Source organism: Pristis pectinata, chromosome 2 (genome assembly GCF_009764475.1).
Source record: "Pristis pectinata isolate sPriPec2 chromosome 2, sPriPec2.1.pri, whole genome shotgun sequence".
Classification (NCBI taxonomy): Eukaryota; Metazoa; Chordata; class Chondrichthyes; order Rhinopristiformes; family Pristidae; genus Pristis; species Pristis pectinata.
In genome coordinates this window covers 49319809-49340348 of record NC_067406.1, presented here as the reverse complement: position 1 = coordinate 49340348, position 20540 = coordinate 49319809, and the positions used below count along the sequence as shown (strand labels likewise).

Below are 20540 nucleotides of genomic sequence, written 5' to 3'. Positions count from 1 at the left end.
ATCGAGTCCTTCTCCTGCAGTGCCTGCAGGATGTTCCGTGCTGACCACCGCCTGATGGACTTTTGGTCAAAGGTATTGGTCTGGAAGAAATTTTCCACGAAGGACAGGTAGGGCGGCAGCGTCCAGCTGATGGGACGCCGTGTGGCCATGGGGCCAGGCCCATCCTTCGCAACAGCCGGGACAGGTAGAACCTCGGTACGTAGTGACACTTGGTGGCCACGTACTTGGGTTCCACGCAGAGCCTGATGCAGCCACAGACGAAGGTGGTCATCAGCATGAGGGTGACACTGGGGACATCTTTACCCCCATTGTCCAGCGACTTGTGCATGGTGACCTGTCAGACCCGCTCCATCTTGGATCCCCAGAAGAACCGGAAAACGGCCCAGGTGATTTCCAAGCCAGAGGAGCGAGGAACAGGCCACACCTGCGCCAAGTACAGCAGCCCTGAGAGCGCCTCACACCTGATGACCAGGTTCTTCCCAGTTATCAATAGGGAGCGCCGTTCCCACAGTCCCAGTTTCTGCTTCACCTTCCCAATCCGCTCCTGCCAATTTTTGTTGCACACCCCGGCCCCTCCGAACCAGATCCCCAGCACCTTCAGATAGTCAGGCCTGACGGTGAAGGGGACGTTGGATTGGTCGGGCCACTTGCCAAAGAGCATGGCCTCGCTCTTTGCGCAGTTGACTCTGGCCCCTGATGCCAACTCAAACTGGTCGCAGATGCTGATCAATCTGCTGACTGACCCTGGGTCTGAGCAGAAGACGGCGACGTCGTCCATGTACAGGGAGGTTTTCACCTGGGTGCCCCCACTGCCTGACAACGTCACCCCTCTGATGCTCTCGTCCTTCCTGATGGATTCGGCAAAGGGTTCTATACAGTACACGAACAAGACAGTGGAGAGAGGGCAGCCCTGCCTGACTCCAGACTTGATGGGGAAGCTGTCCGTTTCCCACCCATTGATTTGGATTGCGCTACAGATGTCTGTGTAGAGCAGTTGGATCCAATTCCTGATTCCCTCCCCAAAGCCTCTTTTGGAGAGCACGTCCAACATGTACGTGTGTGATATCCTGTCGAAGTCCTTCTCCTGGTCCAAGCTGACCAGGCAGGTGTCCACCCCTCTGTCCTGCATGTAGGCGATCGTATATCTGAGCAGCACAAGGCTGTCAAAGATCTTCCTGCCAGGTACAGCACAGGTTTGGTCCAGGTGGATTACCTGTCCCAGAGCAGACTTGACTCTGTTGGCGATGGCCTTGGACAGGATCTTATAATCCACATTCAACAGTGAGATGGGTCTCCAATTCCTGATGTCCTCCCTTTCCCCCTTCTGCTTGTAGATGAGGGTAATGGTACCGTTCCTCATGGACTCTGACATGCTGCCAGCTCGAAGCATAGTGTTGTACACTTCCAGCAGGTCGGGGCCCATCCAGTCCCACAGAGCTGAGTACAACTCCGCTGGTAAGCCGTCGCTTCCAGGAGTTTTACTTGACTCAAAGGAACGGATGGAGCCAGTCAGCTCCTCCAGGGTCAGTGGTTGGTCCAGACTCTCCCGCTTGCTGTCCTCTAAGACCTTCGTGATAGAGGACAGGAAGTTCTGGGAGGCTGTGCTGTCTGTGGCCTTCGTGTCGTACAGACTGGCATAGAAGGATCTGCAGATCCTTGATATGTCCGTCTGCGAGGATGTTACTGAGCCGTCCTCTTCCTTAAGGCTGTGGATCACAGAGCTCCCCTTGTGCACCTTTTGGAAGAAGAAACATGAGCACGTCTCATCCTGCTCCACAGAGCGAACCCTGGATCGGAAGATAATCTTGGAGGATTCAGAGGCGTAGAGCTGGGCTTGCCGGCTCTTCACGTCTCGGAGCTCCTCCCTCACATCCACCCACCTCGGCTGCAGTAGGAGGAGTTGCTGCAAGTCTGTCTGGAGTTTACACAGCTCCCTCTGACTCTGTCTTGCTTTCTGGACCCCCCTGCGGATGAAGAACCTCTTGATGTTCTCCTTTGTCGCTTCCCACCAGTGCACAGGGGAGTCAAAGAGGGGTTTCACGGTTCTCCAACCTGTGTAATCCCTCTTTAGTTCCTCAATGCTCTCTGGGGTCAGCAGCTTCACGTTCAACTTCCACGTCCCCCTGACTGCCTTCTGGTCCTCCTGTAGGTGACAGGAGGCCCGAAGGAGACGCTGGTCAGAGAAGAACACCGGCGTGACGTCGGTGGATCTGACCGTGATTGGCTCCGACACGAACAGGAAGTCGACCCGGGACCGGGCTGAGCCGTCCGACCTTGACCAGGTGTGTTGCTGCTGTGCTCCGCCTGCAGGGGTGCTGAAGGCGTCGCGCAACTTGGCATCCTTTACTGTTTCCATCAGGAGTCTGGAGGTGCTGTCCAGTCTGTTGTCGGCACTGCTGGATTGTCCAGCCGCATCGATGATGCAGTTGAAGTCACCGGCCAGAATGACTGGCCAGGAAATCACCAGCAGCGGTGGGAGCTGCTGGAGGACGGCCAGCCACTCGCTCCGCACGGGCGAGGCGTACACATTAAGTAACCGGAGCTGAGTGTTCCGGTACATCACATCTGCCACAAGGAGCCGCCCCCCCCGCATCAGAATCCCCAGGCCGGAAGTGCGACAATCATTGCCCCCTGACCATACCGACAGTCCGTGGGTCCACCATCGCGACCACCTCCGATAATTGCAGAGGTGTGGCAGCCCACACTCTTGTAGGAAAGTCACATCCGCCTTGACCTTGCTGAGGTACTGCAAGGCGTTAACACATGGCACAGTGCGCTTCATACTGCGCACGTTTAGAGATGCCAGTTTTATCTCCATGGCTCTTTTGGAGTTCAGTTCCCATTACACAGTCCCTTTTCATTTGTCCTGGGCCCTCATGTCCACCGCTTTGGTGAACTGCCTCACCGATTCCAGGCTCAGGTACTGGGACGGGTCTCCCCCTGGCCCCTGTGGCCACATGGGTTTCCTCCAGGTGCTCTGGTTTCCCTGCACAACCCAAAAATGCATGGGTTGGTAGGTTACTTGGCTACTGTAAATCATCCTTAACGTGCAGGTGAGTGGTTGAATCTGGGGAAGCGGTTGATAGATTAAAATTAGAATAGGAAATTTACGATCAGAGAATTAAGGTGACTGACAACAAGGAAGCAGAGGGGTTGGCCCTGCGGACTGAATGAGGTATATTGATCTGAAACCAAATGCAGGTTCATGAAAATCATGAGCAAAGAATACAATACACCAGTTTGGACAAAGTGAATCAATACTTCATGTGTTTGCTCTTTGGATGATGGGAACAGAGGAGTTTAAAGAGCAGGTGTTGCACCTTCTGCGTTGCATGGGAAATTGTCATGAGAAGGGGAGCGGTTGGTGGCGAAGGAAGGAACAACCAGAGAGTCACAAAGGGAACAGTCCCTTTGGAACTGTTCTTTTTCCTTAGTCCTGAAAGTTACTGTTGAACTTGCTGTACCACCTCTTCAGTCAGATTATAAAAATCTGGGTGAGTAAACGTAGTGTAGTGGTTAGCGTAATGCTATTACAGTGCTAGTGACCCAGGTTCAATTCCAGTTGCTGTCTGTAAGGAGTTTGTACGTTCTCCCTGTATGTCTGCGTGGGTCTCCTCCGGGTGCTCCGGTTTCCTCCCACATTCCAAAGACGTACAGGTTAGGAGCCGTGGGCATGCTATGTTGGCACCAGAAGAGTGGCGACACTTGCGAGCTGCCCCCAGCACATTCTCAGTAATGCAAAAAGATGCATTTCACTGTTTGTTTCTATGTACATGTGACTAATAAATAAATATCTTAAGTTCTTTTTGTGATGATACTTCTGGTTCTTTGACTCATGTTTCACCAAGTAACCATTAGCTTAAAGATTAAAGGTTTCGCCCTTGAGGAGTACCTTAAAGAAGAATGGAAAGGTAAAGAGATAAAGGTGGCTATTTCAGGGTTCAAAGTAGCTCAAAAGTGACACTCAGAAGTATAACGATTAAAAATGGAGCTGCACAAGAGAATAGAAGGTGAAGAAGAAGTAAACAAGATGATAAGCATTGAGGTTTACAAGAATGATCCCAGGAATGAAAGGGTTCACGTGTGAGGAGCATTTGCTGGCTCTGGGCCTGTACCGGTTGGAGTTTAGAAGAATGAGGGGGGATCTCATTGCAACCTACCGAATATTGAAAGGCCTGGATAGAGTGGACGTGGAGAGGATGTTTCCAGTAGTGGGAGAGCCTAGGACCAGAGGGCACAGCCTCAGAATAAAAGGATGTCCCTTTAGAACAAAGATGAGTAGGAGTTTCTTTAGTCAGAGGGTGGTAAATCTGTGGAAATCATTGCCACAGACAGCCGTGGAGGCCAAGTCATTGGGTACATTTAAAGTGGAGGTTGATACGTTCTTGATTAGTAAGGGTGTCAAAGGTTACGGGGAGAAGGCAGGAGAATGGGGTTGAGAGGGAAAAATAAATCAGCTATGATCGAATGGCAGAGCAGACTCAATGGGCCGAATGGCCTAATTCTGTTCCTATATCTTATGGTCTAAGCAGAGATCTTGGAGGATATAAAGCTGGAGAAAGTTACAGAATGGTTAGTGGGCAGATTGGGAGTCAATATGGACCAGGAGGCAAAGAGAGGCCTGGGGAAATGAGCTAGATCTGAGCTGGTGTGAAAGAAGCAGGTTTTGTATGAGTTCAGCTACACTGAGGGTAGAAAGTGGGTGTTTGCCCAAGTGCGCATTGAAAAAGTCCTGTCTAGAAGTAATAAGGATATTGAGTAGATGAACTAGAGCTGAGATTAGGGGGAGGAATGGGCAATAAGTCAAAGAAGCTACCTTGGTGATGGAGAGGATGTGGAGTTTGACACTCAGCTCACAGTCAAGCAGTACACCAAGGCTGCGCACAGTCTGATTCAGTGTTGGAAAGCTCGTGTTTAAAGGACAAAAAATATAGGTATTACAGAACCAAGGAAGAATAAAGAAATAAAGTCTGAAACTGGGATGTGAACAAATTAGGGCTGTGTCATCAATGCCAAATCTGAGCACACTAGATCTCCTAATTCTAATAAAGTTCCATAGATTGAATTTCTGAGGGAATTCTCTCAGTTATCAGAGGGAGATTCACAAACATCTTGAAGAATTGGCCTAAGTACAAGAAATGTTGGCAGAGAGCACAAGGCAGAATGAGATTAACAGTTGCAGAGGATTTTAAAGCATAGCTGTTTGAACTTGAAGAGCTGAGTATACATTGGCTGTGAAGGAAGCTTTGCTTTTGGTGGAAGAAGAATAAAAATTGGTAACAGCTGCACAGAACCACAAATATCTATCAGGAGAAGAAAGTGGAAGGATGAAATATCTTATGCATGTCAGCAGTGTTTTCCTAGCACTGGATAGATGTAAATTTGCTCTAAGGATGGACTAAAGATTTGTTTATTATTTGAATCTCATCACTTTAGGATACACAATGTTCTCTCCTGTGATATAACATGGAAGAGTGAGCACATGAAATTATGTCTCTTCTGAACAAAAAATCTGTAACATTTTAAGTGTTCTTTTGTGAAATGGTGAATTAAATTGGATTTTATATTTTATTGTTAAATATTACCCTGTAGCGGCCCAGACCCGCAGGACTCGAACCGCCATCGGCGGCCGCGGGCGCATGCGCGGGAGCGTGACGCGAACTAACTGCGACGCGGACTAACCGTGGGGCAGGCCTTCCGGCGGGGACCGCACATCACGTCCGCCGGAGAGGCTCTCAGTTACTTTGGCGAGCGCGCGCGCTTTGTTTCAGTCAAAGTGTGCTCCAGTCCAGCTGCCGGTCTCTGCGTTTTCTTTCCTGCCACGCGCTGCGTTCTGCTACATTTGGTGACCCCGATGCTCCCAGACGGCATCTGGAACCCGAGACCTGACTCCCAATTCGCACAACGCAGTCTCACTCAAGCTCCCGACTTTCTGGGCTGCTCAGCCCCACGTTTGGTTCGAGCAGGCTGAGGCCCAGTTCAGCATCAGAGGCATTACAGCCGATGCCACACAGTACTACTACGTGGTCAGCGTGCTCGACCAGGACATGGCAGCGTGTATCGTCAACTTCCTGCACCATCCGCCTACGGGGGACAGGTACATTAAAATCAAGGCACTCTTCCTCCGCACTTCGGACACTCCCGCAGCGAACAAGCTGCGCGGCTCCTGCGCATGGATGGCCTGGGCGACCGCCGGAGGTGAAGTACAGCGCTTTCGACAGGGAGTTACTAGCGCTCTGCCTAGCCATCCAGCACTTCCGGTATTTCCTCGAAGGATGGGATTTCACCGCGTATACGGACCACAAACCCCTCATCTTCGCCCTCGCAAAGGTATTGGACCCATGGTCGGCTCGGCAGCAGAGGCACCTCTCATTTATCTCGGAGTTTACCACCGACATCCGTCACCTCACGGGGAAGAACAACCTGGTCGCCGACACGCTGTCTCATCCCCATATGCACTCAGTGACCACCTCAGCCCCAGGGGTCGACTACACGGCACTGGCGCAGGCACAACAAGCGGACACCGAGATCCCGGCATATCGCACCGCCGTTTCGGGACTCCAGCTGGAGGACGTCCCCGTCGGCTCTACAGTGGTTCGGCTCCTGAGCAACACGTCGACTGGCAGACCTCGGCCCGTGGTACCAACAGCATGGAGGCGGCGGGTATTCGACACGCTACATAGCCTGGCCCACCTGTCCATCCGGGCGTCCATCAAATTGGTCTGAGACAAATTCGTCTGGCACGGCCTGCGCAAGCAGGTCGGACACTGGGCCAGGACCTGCGTACACTGCCAGACCGCCAAAGTCCAGCGGCACGTGAAGGCTCCCCTCCAACAGTTCCAACCAATGCTCGGCAGGTTTCAGCACATCCACGTGGACATCGTCGGCCCCCTGCCTGTCTCCTGGGGCAGCAGGTATACCTTCACCATGGTCGACAGGTTCACCAGATGGCCGGAAGCCGTGCTGCTAGTGGACACATCCATGGAGTCCTGCGCCAGGACGCTCATTGCAAACTGGATAACCAGGTTCGGACTTCCAGCGGACATCACCTCTGACAGAGGGGCACAGTTCAAGTCAGGGCTGTGGACAGCATTGGCACAGCTCCTGGGCACCCATTTACACCACACCACGGCGTACCACCCACAGGCCAATGGTTTGGTCGAGCATTTCCACAGGCACCTCAAGTCAGCCCTGATGGTGCGCCTCAGAGGGCCCAACTGGGCAGATGAACTTCCCTGGGTTCTACTGGGCATCCACATGGCCCCCAAGGAGGACCTGGGCACCTCCTCGGCAGAGTTGGTTTATGGCACCCCCCTGACGGTCCTGGGCGAGTTCGTGCTGGAGGCCCAAGATCCAGCAGGGACTCCGGCGGAAGTGCTGATGAAGCTGCGGGACAAGGTGGGGAGCCTGGCACCAGTTCCAACCTCCGGACATGGCACTACATCGCCTTTTGTTCCTAGGGATCTCAGGGACTGTGAGTACGTTTTCATTCGCAAGGGCATGCACAAGTCCCCTCTGCAGAGGCCGTACGAAGGACCCTTCAAGGTGATCTGGCACAACGGATCTATATGTGTTGTGGAGGTGGGGGGCCGCCAAGAGACCTTCACAGTGGACCACCTCAAACCGGCGCATTTGGACATTGGACAGCCCGCGAAGGTGCCCTCACCGCGTCGGCGGGGCAGGCCACCCAAGGTGGACACACAGACTGGGGATCCCACACCCCCGATAGGCGATTCTGCGGGGGGGGGAGGGTGTAGCGGCCCGGACCCGCAGGACTCGAACCGCCATCGGCGGCCGCGGGCGCATGCGTGGGAGCGCGACGCAAACTAACTGCAATGCAGACTAACCGCGGAGTGGGCCTTCCGGCGGGGACGTCACGTCACATCCGCCAGAGAGGGTCTCAGTTACTTTGGCGAGCGCGCGCGCACTTTGTTTCAGTCAGTAAAGTGTGCTCCAGTCCAGCCGCCGGTCTCTGCATTTTCTTTCCTGCCACGCGCTGCGTTCGGCTACAACCCATAAATATTAGCAGCTCAGAGTTTCACTTCTTTTGGATTGAGTGTTTACGCAGTATCTAAAAACTATGCAAATTTTTTAAGCTCTTTCAATTTTTTTTATTTTAGTTGAAGATATTATCTGGTAATGGAAGTTTATTGACAGTCATAGATTTGCAAAGCTTTTTGCGTAAATTATATATTTCCATAGCAAATCAGAATGAATTCTAGTTATGAAACTACTCGTGGAAACAGTTCCTTTTGCTCAACTGATATGCAATTGCCATCTTGTGATATAATCTTCATACTTACCAAATGTCTATGTTTAATTCAAATGTCTAAATCTGTTTTCCACATGTATGCAGCAACATCAGCAGGAGATCTGATATTCTTGCTGTTGTGCATATCTTTTAGCCTGGGCTTAATTTTGAGGTGTGCTGGTTTAATGGCAATTTGATAGAAAGAAACAAAGAACTTAACCTAGGAATTCTTTGTGCATGGAAACCATTGTTAATTGGATGGTGAACAAAGGGCCAATAAATGTTTATTTGAGCACCTCTGCTGCAAAACTCTATGGCAAACAATCTCCAGTGCAGTATAGAATCAGCCTCACAAGAACTCACTCAAACTCTTTCCTCCATTCACTTTGCCATTGTGAAGTGTCTGGGTAAAACAGGTAAATTGCAAGGTCAAGTTCTGGATTACTGAAGAGAGGATTCCTGGCTAGGAGAGGCTCAAAGTTTAGGGCAGGACCCTGAGATTCAGGCTGGGGCACCTGGCATGGGGAGGGCAGGGAGATGATACCATAAGCTATCAGGGGGATCAAGGTCAAAGTTGGGTGGAATGAGTCAAGAAGTTTTTCAGCTCTTTCAGGGTGGGGTGGGGTGGGGTGGGGTGGAATTCAGGTCATGGTTGGATTGAAGGGTCAGGGTTATGATGGGGTTGTGTCTGTGAGAGTCATGATCTGAATGTGGTGGTGTTGGGTACCTTGAGGGAATGCCACCCAAATGATAGGCTTTAGAGTGGGACCACCTAAACCCAGCTTGCAGTGCCAGACTTAATGGCCTGGAAACTGCTCAGGCAGATCACCTTGAAATTATGATAGGCAAGCTTCATGGGCTATGTAGGTCTATTTCTGCACAAGAGGCCTTTCCAGAAATGCACAAAGAAAAATATGGAAGTGGCATTCAGACGTCTTACATACTCTTGGATGCCATTGCACATGAGAAACAAATCTTATATAAAAACAGAACATGCTGGAAAAATTCAGCAGGTCAGGCTGAATTTGTGGATAGAGAAACAGTTTATGTTTCAGATTGAATGCCTTTCATCAAAACAAAAGAAGAGTTTTTCCAGAATTTTCTATTTTTATTTAACATTTCCAGCATCGACATCTTTTTGATTTTCAGGAACAAATCTTCCTCTGTTTGCACAACTGAAAATTAGAGACTTTGTGGACTGCAGGTAAGATCCTAGTTTGCACTTCGTGGAACATTTTCCAGTAACAATCTATCACATAGGGGGATCAATATAGTGACACACAATACAATTTCTTGATCCCTACCTCAGGAATGTTAGTGCTTCTGGAGCAACTTCCCATGCAACCATAGGACATGCAACACCTGCCATTTTACAAATTCCCTTCCCTCCATTCGGAGACTCAGCAGTCCTTCCAGGTAAAGCAGTGATTCACTTGTACTTCTTCCAATTTGATACACTTAATGTCTCCTCTACAATGGAGAAACCAAACGCAGATTGGCCGACCACTTTGCAGAGTATGTGTGTTCAGTCCACAAGCATCACCCTGAGCTCCCAGTTTAATTCTCCCTCCCATGCTGCCTGTGATCTCTCTGGCTTTGACCCCTGATACTGTTCTAATGAAGCCTAATGTAAACTCGAGAAACAACATCTCATCTAGGCACATTACAGCCCTTAGGAATCAACACTGAAATCAATCATTTCACTTTATCAGCCATTCCAGTTTTTATCAAAACCACCTAGTTTTGATGCAAGACCATCAACCTGTAAAACCAACACAGTTGGTGTTGCCTGAACTGCTGGTTATTTCCAGCATTATTTTTTATTTCATGTTTCCAGGCACTGCGGTGCTCTATATCTCACAGTTCCATTGTTTATCTATCTCCCTCCTCTGTTCTCATTCATCTCCCCCTATTTACATGTCCTCCTGACTGATTAGTTGTAATTAACAAGCCTTCACTAAACTCCATCGCCAGCATCAATACTACCTGCATCATTCAGTTTCTCTCTGTCTCCACCCTATCACAGACCTTTCCTTTGTTCTCTTCTCCCCTCCCCCTTCTTTGCAACTTAAAGCCTAAAACGTATTTGTTTTCTAACTTTTCTCAGTTTTGATGAAATTCTTAGCTCTATTTCACGTTCTACAGATGCTACCAGCCTTGCTGAGTGATTCCAGCATTTTTTGCCTTTTGATTTCACTAACTTTAAGTGAATTATGATTGGATGCATTAATTTTTTTCTACGTAGAAATGTTATCTAATTAACATGGCATTCTGTTTTTTTAATCTTTTGGTGACAGAGTGGAGATTGATGTGCAGATTTTATTTTTTCTAATTTGGTTAAAAGTCAATGCAAGTACTCACCATTTGCTGTCAAGGAACCTGTCCCATTGTGTCCTCTGAAGCAGCATTCTTCCTTTCGGAATTGTTTCTCAGATTCAAAGCGCTCTATAAAAAAAATATGAATTCATGTATTGCAATCTATTATGCACGTGGTAAAAATTTAAAGATAATGTTGTCATTCATTTGATGAAAGGCGTACTATTTTTGTTTGATAACTGACACTGCAACTCTTAATTTATTTGAGTAATGTTAATGTAAGTAGATTAGACATGAAAGCAGTATCCTACCTGCCCTCTCAGGTGAACGTAACAGATCCTGTGACACTATACAAAGAAAACTTGTTCTGCCAGTGTCCTTGCCAATATTTATCCTGCAACCAACACATAAAAGTAGGTTACAAAAGGCAAATGTTCTAGATGCTGGAAAGCTGAAACCAAAACAGAAATCATTGGAAATACTCAGCAGGTCAAACAATATCTGTGGATAGAGACATTTCACGTCACTGACCATTCATCAGAACCAGGAATAGTTAAAGATAATCAGTTTATAAGGTGGAGAGAAAGGGCAGATTGGAAGAGAGAACCAAGAGGTTGATCAGTCTCGGTTAAATGACAAGAAGGGTGATAGTGCAAGGTAACAAACACCTACCAGAGGTTAAATGCAGAATAATAATAGTCTGAATTTACCTGAGGAATCTGAAATGGGAATGCCGGAAATACTCATTGTCTGAAATTGTTAAATTCAATGTTGAGTCCTGGTCAGAAGGTGAGGTGTTATTCCTTGTGTTTTTGTTGAACAATATTAGAGGCCAATGGGGGAGTGGCTGTGTGATGAAAGATTAAAGTCACAAGTGACTGGAAGCTCAGAATAAAGCATGCAGACTCTCGCTCTCCACACCCACCATGCCCTCCGCCTCCCCCAGCCATCCTCACCAAGCACACTTTCTTTGTGATTTCATTGATGGAAATGCCAGGTCTCAAAGAATGAAGGATAAGATTTTGAGAGGACAGAGGAAGTAGATACTGCTTCACCTGGTGGGAGAATCCAGAACTAGTGTAAAGGCAAGGAATTGGATTTAGAGGGATATGGACAAAATGAGGGCAAATGGGACTAGATTAGTTGGGCATCTTGGTCAGCCTGAACCAGTTGGGCCAAAGGCCTGTTTCCGAATCAGAATCAGAATTATTATCACTGACACATGACATGAAATTTGTTGCTTTGCGGCAGCAGTACAGTGCAAAGACATTGAAAAATCTATAAATTACAAAATTAAATAAAAAGTGCAAAATATAAGAATAATGAAGTAGTATTCATGGGTTCATGGATCATTCAGAAATCTGATGGCGGAGAGGACGAAGCTGCTCCTGAATCATTGAGGTTGGGTCTTCAGGCTTCAGTACCTCCTCCCTGATAGTATTAAACAAGAAGAGGGCATGTCCCGTTTGGTGAGGGACTTTAATGATGGATGCCGCCTTCTTGAGGCAGTGCCTCTTGAAGATGTCCTCGATGGTGGGGAGGTTGTGCCCATGATGAAGCTGGCTATAATCCTCTGCAGCCTCTTGTGATCCTGTGCATCAGAGGCTCCTTACCAGGCTGTGATGCAGCCAGTCAGAATGCTCTCCACTGTACATCTATAGAAATTTGTCAGAGTCTTTGATGACATATGAAATCTCCTCAAACTCCTAATGAAGTAGAGCCACTGACATGCCTTCTTTGTGATTGCATCAATGTGTTGGGCCCAGGATAGATTCTCTGAGATGTTGATGCCCAGGAACTTGAAGTTCTTCACCCTTTCCACCGCTGACCCCTCAATGAATCCTGGTGTGTGTTCTCCCAACTTCCCCTTCCTGAAGTCTACAATCAGTTCCTTGGTCTTGCTGACGTTGAGGTTGTTGTTGCGACACCACTCAACCAGCTGATCTGTCTCAATCCTGTACGCTTCCTTGTCGCCATCTGAGATTCTATCAACAACAGTACAATCATCTTCAAATTTTCCGTGCTATATGACTCAATAATTCGATGAGTCAAATTCACCACTTAAGACTAAGATGAGGATAAATTTCTTTTCACAGAGGATTTTGACTCTTTGACATTGCTTATCCCAGAAAGCTGTGGATGCTGAGTCGTTAATTATATACAGGACTGAAATGGAGGGACCTTTGGGTCACATTTAAATCAAAGGTGCTGCCAGAAGGCAGAAAAGTGCAGTTGTGGCCACAGATCAGATGAGACATGGTTTCACTAAATGGAGGAGCAGGCCAAGGGTCTGTGTGGTCTAATACTGCCCCTTATGTTCTTAAGTAAGATCATTATGTTGATGGTACACACAGCTACTCCCAGAAGAACTCTGAAACAGAAAATGCAAATGCTAGAGCTAGGAATCGGAAATACAAATGTTTTGAAGGTGGACTTCACAGAAGAGCTAATTCTATTCATTCCACCAGTTATGCTGAAATTTGGCATTGTGTTATTTATATGTAGTATTTTTGCATGATCCTTCCCTCCACATGAAACGACTTCCCATGCATTTCTTTATGAAGATAACACACTTTAATTGTGCCAAAGGTGGTCCTACATTCAGTCCTCAGTCTGTGCCTAGTTTGCAGTTGCAAATTTCAATACCTCTGGATTAGGTACAAGGAAAATTAGATTCCTTGGAGTGTTTTCCGGGGAGCTGAAAGTACATGTGATGTCTGTAAAGGACAAGACTGGACTTGGCTCTGATGCCATCTACTGTTGAATCATCTGTTTGTGTTCTGACTTGGGCAGGATATGATGGATTAAATGGCTTTTATGGAAGAGTCTGATGGAAAAAGAGCAGATGCAAACTTGACAGAAAAAAAAAACCATATTGATTGTGTACGATATGATCATGGAACTCCTTCCACAGGTTCAAAACTGATGATGTGCCTTTAATGGAATCATAGAATTCTATGGGACGGAAAAATGCCAGATGCCTATTATGCCCACGCCAGCCAAAAAAAGGCTATTCAAATTAATTCTACTTCCCAGCTCTTGGACCACAGCCCTGTAAACTACAGCAGATCAGCACTTGTCCTTGTACAAATTATTCATCATTCTGTCACCTTTCAGCTTAGAGCTAAGCAAAATTCCAAGTTTCAATCAATGGAAAGTACACATTACAGATAAAATGATTAAGGAGGACAAGGAAGGTGTGAAAATCAGACATCATCGATCACTCTTGCACAATCTTAAAACCTGCTGTACTATATTAAGAATAGAGTTCTTGAAGCAGTTTGCCTGGCCACCTCTTGCCTAGTCCTACAGTCCATATATTTTGAGATTAAACTAATGAATGCTGAGATGGAACAAGCATAGGCATTACAGTTTAGTTAAAGAGAATTAATAATTAACAAGTTTAAAGGAGTGATTATTTATTTTTACAAAAAATGAATTCAATAGGGGTCATCCACCTGGATTTTTAGAAGATAGAAAGTGTGAAATAATAGTGTAATAGAATGAATGTTGGTTGGCAGATCAAAGGTGAAGGGTAATTGTTCTTCCGTGAATTAGAGAAAAATTGGAAGTGGTATCCTCCAGAGTTTAATGCTGGGCCCACTTTAACTCTTGATTATGTTACATGTTTTGGTCTTGGACGGGGACACAACACTATATAAAATAGCATCTGTGGAAAGAGAAAGTGTTCTGATGAAGGGCCCCAGACCTGAAATATTAGCTGTTTCTCTATTCACAGGTGCTGCCTCATCTGCTGAGTTCTTTCCAGCATTTTCTGTTTTTATTTTTCATTTCCATTATCTGGACTATCTTGTTTTGATTTTCACCATATAAAAGAGGAATGTAATGTGGAAAATGCACCACCTTGGTTTGAAGTGCTTTTTAAAACAAATTTTCTTATGCTCCTTTGAATATTATTTTCCAGAGACTTTATTTTCTACTTGGGCATTGAATATATGACATTTATTTTTCCTCTAAACGTTATCCTTTTTTGCTGAAGTTTTCAGTTTGTCAAGAAATCTGTTCTTGGAAATATGAGAAACTAATCCTCCAGTCCGAGTTGTAACAAGTTGCTGTTCTCAACATGATGCACGACCATCTCCTGCCTGCACAACAGCATCAGGCCCAATGGCAAATCATGGAATAAGTTTTGCGCATTTGTCCCCAAAAAGCCTGTGCTTGACAGCCCACCTACTTCTACCTGGATATAACACTGGAGGGGCCTCCACTTCACATCAGAAACTTTGCAGCCACATAGCCAGTTGGAAATGTTAAAAATACAATATCATCATTCTTCTTACCTAGAAGAATAGAGATAGTTCCAGTATAAGAACAAGCAACCATTCAAGGCATTGAGTTCAAGAGCCAGAAAATTATGTTCCAGCTTTATAAAACTCTGTTTAGGCCACATTTAGAGTATTGCCTTCAGTTCTGGTCACCTCATCGTAGGGAGGATGTGCAGGCTTTGGAGAGGGTGCAAAGGAGGTTTACCAGGATGCTGCCTGCTTTAGAGGACATGTACATGGTTCAGGGGAGAGGTTGGACAACCCGGGGCTGTTTTCTCTAGAGCAATGGAGGCTGAGGGGAGATATGATAGAAGTTTATAAAATTATGCAAGGCATAGATAGACTAGACAGCCAGTATCTTTTTCCCAGGATTGAAGTGTCTAGTACTAAAGGTCATGTATTTAAGGTGAGAGGGGGAAAGTACAAAGGAGATGTGCAAGGCAAGTTTTTTACACGGAGAGTGTGCTGCCAGGGGTGGTGGTAGAGGCAGATAGCAGTAGAGCGTTTAAGAGACTCTTAGATAGGCAAATGAATATGCAGAGAAGTTGGGGGGGGGGGTGGGGAAGAGGGATTAGATTAATTAGGAAGGGGGTGTCAATGTGTGGGGAAGAGGAGTTAGATTAATTAGAAGTCATTGGTTTAATTAGTTCGGCACAACATCATGGGCCAAGGGCCTATCCTCAGCTGTACTGTTTTATGTTCTCTTGTTGAAGATGGTGAAGTCATGTCTTACTAACTTGATTGAGTTTTTTGAGGAGGTGACGAAAGTGATTGTTGAAAGTAGAGTTGTGGATATTGACTACATGGATTTTACTAAGGCGTTTGACAAGGTCCCTCATGTTAGGCTCATCCAGAAGATTAAGATACATGGGATCAATGGTGACTTGGCCATTTGGATTCAGAATTGGCTTGGCCATTGAAGACAGAGGGCAGTGGCCGATAGGACTTATTTCTGGCTGGAGGTTCATGACTAGTGGTGTTCTACACGGACTCATACTGAGACTTCTGCTGTTTGTGATCTATATAAATGACCTGGATGAGTATGTGGATGGATGGATTAGAAATTTCGCAAACGATACAAAGATTGGTGGTGTTGTGGATAGTGTGAAAGACTGCCAAAGGATACAGTGGGATATAGATCAGCTGCAGATATGGGTGGACAAATGAAGTTTAATCTGGCCAAATGTGAGGAGTTGCACTTTGGGAGATCAAATGTAAAGTGTCAGTTTACTGCTAACAGCAAGACCCTTAACAGTGTTGATGTACAGGGGAACCTTGGGGTCCATCTCCACAGTTCCCTGAAAGTGGCTGCACAGGTTGATAGGGTGGTAAAGAAGGCGTATGGCATACTTGCCTTTATTAGTCGAGGCACTGAGTTCAAGAGTCAGTAAGTAATGTTGCAGCTTTATAAAACTCTGGTTAGGTCACATCTGGAGTATTGCATTCAGTTCTGGTCACCCCATTATAGAAAGGATGTGGAGGCTTTGGAGAGGGTGCAGAAGAGGTTTATCAGGATGCTGCCTGGATTAGAGGGCATGTGCTATAAGGAGAAGTTGGACAAACTCGGGTTGTTTTCTCTAGAATGGCAGAGGCTGAGGGGAGACCTGATAGAAGTTTATAAAATTATGTGAGGCATACATTGAGTAGAAAGCAAGTATCTTTTTCCCAGGGTCAAAATGACTAATACTAGAGGGCTCGCATATAAAGTGAGAGGGGGTAAATTCAAAGAAGATGTGTGGGGCAAGTTTTTTTTACACTGAGATTAGTGGGTGCCTGGAACGCGCTGCCAGGTGTGGTAATAGAGGTGTTTAAGAGTCTCTTAGATAGGCACATGAATGTGCAAAGAATGGAGAGATATGGCCCTTGTGTCGGCAGAAGGGATTAGTTTAGTTAGGCATTTAATTACTAGTTTAATTAGTTTGATACAACTTCATGGGCCAAAGGGCCAGTTCCTGTGCTGTATGTTCTATGGTTATTGACTGGCATTTTTAAGGCATGAATGTTATTTTCCATATCAGCCTATGCCTGCCACTCTGCAACCAAGGCAAACTCTCTAAGTTTCTCAATCTACTGCATGCTGTTTAACTGTTCCATCCAAAATTATTTAAAGGATTACCATTAGCCTGAAAGCCCAAAAGAATTGGATAAACAAAAGAGATAACAATGCAAATTAATTATAAACAGAGACAGTGATGTAGAACACTGACGGAGAAATTCTTCAGGTGATGCAACTCTCCTGCTATTGATAAATATAATTTTTTGCAATGAAATTCCATAACATTTTCTAGAGCACATAGCCTTATTTTCTTCAGCCCTGCCTGAATAAAAATCAATTATTTCTGCAGTGGAATGCAACCGTGAACATTTTTAGGTCAAATGGTACCATTCAGAAATTCATCCAGACCTGCTTGCAAGGCTAATGCATTTTCTGGATCAAATGTGAGTACAATGATCCTTGTACAGAACTGGCTTGGAATCTTTCCAGCAAATTTCAGATGTCACTGGTGTAAAGCACAACTGTTATTTGACAGTTGCAACCAGACCAAGGTTCCATAATGGACCATTCACACTGGAAATTCAGACTTCTGCAGAGCTTTCTGGAGGAAGACTCCTCAGCCTAAAAAACACTCTGATTTCTAGAGACCCATTGCACTCCACTGTCGTTTCAGCATTTGGAAAATATTTTCAATGACTGTTTCCATTGCAGTCCTACTGACTGTGCTTTTTGAGAAGGAAATGCAGGCATTCGTGTTCAAAGACTCCATCCCCATAGAGTACACAGGGATTCGCATTCCTAACACAGCCTCTCTGAGGAGCAATGTCTTCACAAGCTGTGGTTTTCCAAGGCGGGCATCATAGAGATACAGTATATGAAATTCTCTGAGTAGACCTCAAGCTATGCACCCATGGCAATGACTGCTCTACCATTGGATTCAAGGCCACCTTCATCTTCTTGGCCTCAGGATCATTGCAGTCAGCCACATCTAATCTATACCATAACTTTGCTCACTCTAGCCATAACTTGGCTCATTCTAGCAAAGGTAGGAGCAAGTGAATGGATATGTCAACTTTGCCAGCTCCCTCAGAGTTCAGGCAGTGAAAGGCTACATAGTCAGTGCCATATTTCCGGGAAGCTCACATTGACTCCCTCATTCTTAGGAATCCCACTTTGTCAAAAATATTTTAGGCACACCATTGACTTTTGGGCTAGATCTTGGGAGACAACTAGGGTGGGTGTTTGCAAGCATCAATGTGGGGGTGAGTATGTGGGATTTAAATGGGTCTATATCCATGTGTGTTTGAGTGTGTGTGGGGATGTACATGTGCTGAATACTAAGTAAATAGATCCCCATATTACAGATTAGTATAGTGAGCCCATATAGCAAAAATGGCAGCAACGAATCTCAAGCCTGTAGTATTCCTATTACTCTCTAACACTCTGTAATATAAAAATGCAGGGCCCTCTCCAGCTGATATCACTGTTGGAGTTCACTTTCTCAGTCCCAAGTCATTGCTACAGGAGTTTCTCAGGAGGGTGTCCTGTGCCCAACCATCTTCAGCTCCTTCATCAATGATCTTCCTTCTATTATAAGATCAGAAGTGAGGATGTTTGATGCAAATTGCATTGCGTTTGGTTCTTCTTGCAACTCCTTGGAAAATAAAACTGCCCTACAGCAAAACCACAACATTGGTCAGATATTCAGACAAGTGGCAAGTAATATTTGTAACATTTAAAAGACAACCAATGGAAATCTCCTGCAAAGTAAGGCCTAACCACTTCTTAGATCCAATAGCATTACCGCTGATGAATCCCCAATGGCCATGGGGGCATAATGAATGGTAGGAGTTGGGATGTGGGGGAGCACTATTGACCAGAAACAGAACGAGACCAGCCACATAAATACTATGACTACAAGATCAAGTTAAAGGCTGGGTGAGTAGCTCGTCTTCACTTTTCCCCAAAGTCTTTTTATTGTCTCTGAGGCAAGGAGGATGATGGAAGGCACTCCACTTGCTTTGATGAGGACAGGTCTACGACACACAAGAAGCTCAACATTAACTAGGACCAAGCAGCTTGCTTGACTGGCACCCCGTCCACCAAACCAAACACTCACTCCTTCTACTTCCTGAGCACCACGCGGTATCATCCACTGCACAAACCCGTCAAAGTTTCTTTGCCAGCAACCGCAAAATCCAAAACCTTTTCCAATTAGAAGGACAAAGCAGCAGCATCAGGAATAAAACCCACCTACAAGTTCCCTTCAGAGTCTGTTTTGGAAATGAATTGCCATTTTTGCTGGTCACTGCAGGAGTAACTTCAACATACATAGTGATTCAAGAAGGTGGCTCAACATCACCATCTCAAGAACAATTAGGCCTGGTCAATAACTGCTGTCCTTAGCAGTGATGCCCAGATTACATGTAGGGACATAAAAGAAAACACAAACTAAATCCAACTTTCTACTTAGTGTGATTTTATGATACATAACTTCCCTGTTTATCTTGCAAAGCTTTGCCTTATCCTGTAAAGCTTTCCCTGGGAGAAGAATATGTGCATGTCTACAATGCAAGCAAGTACTGTATGCCTTTTCACCTGCTCAGGAAATCAGGACAAGCCAATGGAATACCTAATTAAATGCATTGTTGAACTTGTCACAGCGCAGTAAAGTGGTTGACTTGTTTGGAGTGAGGAAATAAATTATGAGGCTGAAGACACTCTAATCAATGTCCCACTTCCAAACGAACCTAAATACCTCCTAAAAAGAATAAATAAACTGTCAAACTAGAGAACAAGCAAAAATGTTAGCAAACTTTAACACTGCGCTCCTTTAACTTCCTCTCGTGGCTGCACTTCAAATTTTCAAGAATAATAACAATGAAATAGTGCCAGTGGATTAAAAGGGCATGCCCCCAAGAAACCCCAACACATATAATTACTAGACTTGAGCCATGGATTAGTAGAAACCTTTCGTTCTCCAGTTCAGGCCTCATAGGAAATCCGGGACTAGCACAAATCCATCATTAGGACATAGCATAGTTTTGTTCTTCTCTACACCCTCCAAGCCAGTCAGTAATTATAAAGAATGCCTCTTTGGTTCTCTGCTGCAGCAGTGGGTTTACTGAGTAGTTGATATCCTGATAGTGAAAGGTCAATAACCTGTGATGCTTTATTTTTAAAACATTTCTTTATTAGGTTAACCCCTTTTACATGAGCTAAGTTTTATATAATGTCATCTGCATGACACTACAGTTGTAAAATACAGTCAACTGATATCAAATATAACAAAGATAAACTGTTAACATATATACACACTTATGCATTTTCATCACCATGAATGACTGACTGACCTATCCATATGCTGCTTTGAAGATGAACTCAGCTGTAATTTTCATTGGTACTTGTATGATTGTCAAGAACAGTGCTCAATGTGATAGTTCAACATTTATCAAATAACATTTTTTTATTAAATCAAATCACTAATGATCCTCATCATAAAAGTAATGGAATAGTTACAATTGTTAAGATTGCCACTCTTCCTTTAAGTTTCTGAAAGTACCTGGTCATACATCCATCAACAAGGCAAGTTGAATACTGAAAGGTTTCAAGAGCAGTAGACAGCAAGTCAGAGTAAGGGATAACTCTATTCATTGTATGAGTCAATGGTGAAGCAGGTTCCAGAGAGCAT

General features: G+C 45.5%; 1 long non-coding RNA gene across 1 annotated transcript in view; it reads right to left on the bottom strand.

Annotated features, from left to right (window-relative positions):
- Positions 1-10645: 10645 nt before the first annotated feature.
- The window catches only part of LOC127582177 (uncharacterized), a 39595-nt gene continuing 29700 nt past the window's right edge, over positions 10646-20540 (bottom strand). Inside the window, exons 3-4 of the long non-coding RNA XR_007958066.1 lie at positions 10879-10961; positions 10646-10696 (exon numbers count right to left, since the gene is read on the bottom strand). This is a non-coding gene — a long non-coding RNA (uncharacterized LOC127582177). The remainder of the gene's footprint in view (positions 10697-10878; positions 10962-20540) is intronic.